The sequence below is a fragment of the Ornithorhynchus anatinus genome, chromosome 3 (assembly GCF_004115215.2).
Source record: "Ornithorhynchus anatinus isolate Pmale09 chromosome 3, mOrnAna1.pri.v4, whole genome shotgun sequence".
NCBI classification, from domain to species: domain Eukaryota; kingdom Metazoa; phylum Chordata; class Mammalia; order Monotremata; family Ornithorhynchidae; genus Ornithorhynchus; species Ornithorhynchus anatinus.
Window position 1 is genome coordinate 105351723 of NC_041730.1, and position 4220 is coordinate 105355942.

Here is a 4220-nt window from a genome sequence, read left to right on the forward strand (position 1 = left end):
CAGAACACTGTACTTAGGGCCTGGGAGACTACCCAAGAGATAAAGAACACAATCTATGCCCTCAAAGAGTTTACAGTCCAATGGAAGAGATTATCATCTAATGTCTTACCTTTCTCTGTGATTTAGAGAAGGAAAAGGCTATTTGGTTGAAATGTTAGGCCCAATTTTAATGTCTTGTCTTATGCTGTCGAGCTGTCTCCGACCCAAAGCGACACCATGGACTCATCTCTCTCAGAATGCCTCACCTCCATATGCCATCATTCTGGTATTGTATCCATAGAGTTTTCTTGGTAAAAATGCAGAAGTGGTTTATCATTGCCTTCTTCCACACAGTAAACTCGAGTCTCCAACCTTGACTCTCTCCCATGCCTCTTCTGCCCAGCACAGGTGAGTTTTGACTTGTAGCAGATTGCCTTCCACTCACTAGCCACTGCCTAAGCTAGGAATGGAATGGATATGCCTCTGCTTGACTCTCCCTCCCATAGTGAGACTGGTAAAGTACTGGAAACTCTCCAGGTGCGACCCTGGGAGGAGAAGTTTAATATATCTACCACTAATATTTCATAATTACATAGATCTTCACTATTCACTTTTCTGTGCCTCAGTTACCTCATCCATAAAATGGAGATTGAGCCCTTTGTGGGACAGGGACTGTGTCCAACTCAATTTGCTTGTATCCACCCCAGCACATAGTACAGAGCTCAACAAATAGCATAATTATTATTATTATTGAAGTCAGAACAGATGGTAACACAAAGGTGTAGTCAGAATTTAAAAATAGTTTATTTAATAGTCAAAGAATATAGTAGTAGGTATTTTGATTATATATGCAGTATTTTTTGCATCTATGCAGATATATAGGGATAAAAATTACCAAGCTCACAATGCATTTATAATTTAGTTTCTTTAATAATAATAATTATCGTATTTGTTAAGTGCTTACTATGTGCTAAGCACTGCTCTAAGCGCTGGAGCACTGTTCACATTTCCCATTTGTGTTTAAGAACCATAGATATTTTCTGTGTTCAGAAAAATATTGAAACAAGTTACAGCATGATGCATGCACTGATAAAAAATATGCCTACATTCTATTTTTATTTGTTATTTTACATCAGCTTGTGTTTTTCCTTCATAGTAATAGTTTAAATATTTTCTACTATGTTGTTTCTGTTAATGGCTGGATGCTATAGCCAGTAGTCTATTCTTGTTTCTGAGCTAGTTTTTTCAAGCTATGATTTTCTGGGAAACTCTGAATGTGGAGCTTCTAGGTAGCATGGCAACTTGCTTTTCATTGTAAAATAAAGTGTCAGTTTGTTTCATGAAAAACTGATGACATAATAATAATAATGATGACATCTGTTCAGCACTATGTGCCAGGCACTGTACTAAGCATTGGAGTGGATACGTGCAAATTGAGTTGGACACAATCCCTGTTCCATGTGGGCTCGGTCTCAATCCTCATTTTACAGATGAGGTAACTGAGACACAGAATTGTGAAGTAACCTACCCAAGGTCACACAGCAGACAAATGGTAGAGTAGGGATTAGATCTCATGGCCTTCTGACTCCCAGGCCTATGCTCTAACCACTGCAGTAGGCCGCTTTTGTGTGTGCAGAGCACTGTACTAAGCACTTAGGGGAGTACACTAGAACAATAAACAGGCACATTCCCTGCCCACAACAGGCTTACAGTCTAGAGGAACTGTAAGCTCCTTGACCTCTCAGCTGCCTTCGACACTGTTGACCGACCCCTTCTCCTGAAAACATTATTCAACCTCGGCTTCACTGACACTGTCCTCTTCTGGCTCTCCTCCTCTCTCTAGCCTTTTCTTCTCAGTCTTTTTCTCAGGCTCCTCCTCCCACCCCTAACTGTGAGCGTGCTTCAAGGTTCAGTTCTGAGTGTCCTTCTGTTTTCTAGCTACACCCACTCCCTTGGAGAACTCATTCACTCCCACTGCTTTAGCTACCATCCCTATGTGGATGATCTCCAAATCTGCATCTGCAGCTCTGATCTCTCTCCTTCTCTGCAGTCTCACATTTCCTTCTGCCTTGAGGACATCTCCACTTGGGTATCCCACCGACACCTCAAACTTAACGTGTCCAAAACAGAACTCCTTATCTTCCCAGTCAATCAATCAATCAATTGTATTTACTGAGCACGTACTATGTGCAGAGTCCTACACTAAGCTGTTGGTGGAGTACAATATTGTCTTGAGCCCCGTCCCGGTTATTGCTCCCCCTTAATATCAAGTGCTTGACATATCAGCATTTCAACAGGGATTTGACTCCCTTTTTAATTCGGATGCTCAAATGACATTTTCCAAAAGTGAAATCAAACACTACTGTTGCAGCAGAAAACTTTGTACTAAAAACATAATAGGTGCATACGTACACCCAAACCCAAATTACAACACCAATTCAACTGGTGTTCCCCAAGTCTTTGTGAATGATCCCACATTGGAGGAGTTTCAAGGATCCGATCGCCCACAGCTCGTCATCCTGGTTCAGTGTTAGGTGCTTTTTGCTGTGGAAGCAGTAGGTGAATTAGTGAATGGCTTAGGTGGATTCACACAGGGTTAGAGGGCCAGTTCTTTCTCCCTTTTATCTGTTGTTTTTTTTTTCTTTTTGACGGGGAGAAGAGGGGATGTTGCAGCAGGGGTCTGCTCAGGATTGCCTGCTGTCTTTTGCTCATTATGCCGGTAAGCCAGGGGGACAGCGACTCCTCCGGGCGTAGCTCCATCCAGCAGTCTTCTTCCTGTTCAGCAGAGCAATTTAACCCCTTCTCAAGGCTTCTGCAGAACAACTCAGTTTCTCTCCAATAATTTATGTCCTCAAAACTCCTCAGAAGGATAATACAGTTTCTCCTCCAAGTCTTCCTTTGGCCTGATTGCTCCAGGGGTAAAATAATGGATGGTGGAGTCACTTTTTTATTCTCCAAATCATCCTTCAGCCTTGTTGCTCCCGGGGTCAAATAATACAAGATGGAATCACTCTTGCTTCCCACAAACATAACATAACAGACTTGTTCCCTGCCCACAGCAAGCTTAAACCCTGCACTCCCTTTAACTTTCCTATCACTCTACACAACATCACCATCGTCCCTGTCTCACACATCCATAACCTTAGTGTTATCCTCGATTAGTGTCTCTCATTCAACCACATTCTCAGTGTCTACAAATCCTTTTGGTTCAATCTTCACATAGCTAAAATCTGCCCTTTCCTCTCCATTCAAACAGTTACCAGTTCATCCAAGCACCTCTCTTTTCCTGCCTCGATTGCCGCATAAGTCTCCTTGCTGACCTCCCTGCCTCTTGTCTCTCCACTTCACTGTGCTGCCCGGATCATTTTTCCATGAAAGTGTTTAGTCCACATTTCCCCACTCCTCAAGAGCCTCCAGTGGGTTGCCATCTACTTCACATCAAACGGAAACTCCTTTAAAGCCCTCAATCACCTTGCCCCCTCCTACCTCAGCTCACTACTCTCTTACTACAACCCAGCCCACATACTTCACTCCTCTAATCCCAACCTACTCACTGAACCTCTACCTTGTTTATCTCAATGCCAACTTCTCACCCATGCTCTCCCCCTCTATATCTTTCAGACCACAACTCTCTCCATCTTCAAAGACTTTCTGCAAGCCCATCAACTCCAGGAGGCCTTCACCAACTGAGCCCTCATTTACTCTTCTCCCATCACTTTTGCATTTCCCTTGCATTTGCATATTCATCATTGATTCATTCCTCCCTCAGTCCCATGACACTTAAGTCCAGATCTGTAATTTATTCCCTGCCCCCCCGTGGACTGTTAGCTCATTGTGAGCTGGGAATGCGTCTACCAACTCTGTTGCGTTGGTCTCTCCCAAGTGCTCTGCACAGTGCTCTGCAAACAGCAAATACGATTGATCGATAACCATGATTTCTTTTGATGTCTGTCTCCCCTCTATACTGTTAATCGTATACATACAGTTGGACTGAGCATATTGTTAAAGGATGGGACAGAATGATCAAATTCTTAGATTTCATTTAATCCCTCATCTTATATTTGGAAAAAAAGTATTTTGGAATCCATAGGTTGTGACTCAAAATAATATACTGAAGATCATGGAATAAAGTGAATTTATTATTGTACATTATTTTGGCATAGCTCAGTTGGTTGTTTCTCTGCTTCCACAGTTGAAAAAGTGGGGACTCCCTGACCCAATGTGGTTAATTTGATCTTGGC

General features: G+C 42.5%; 1 non-coding gene across 1 annotated transcript; it reads right to left on the reverse strand.

Annotated features, from left to right (window-relative positions):
* Positions 1–397: 397 nt before the first annotated feature.
* On the reverse strand, positions 398–534 carry LOC114810666. The gene has a single exon (XR_003758361.1). It is a non-coding gene; the product is annotated as a small nucleolar RNA SNORA7 (small nucleolar RNA).
* Positions 535–4220: the final 3686 nt, after the last annotated feature.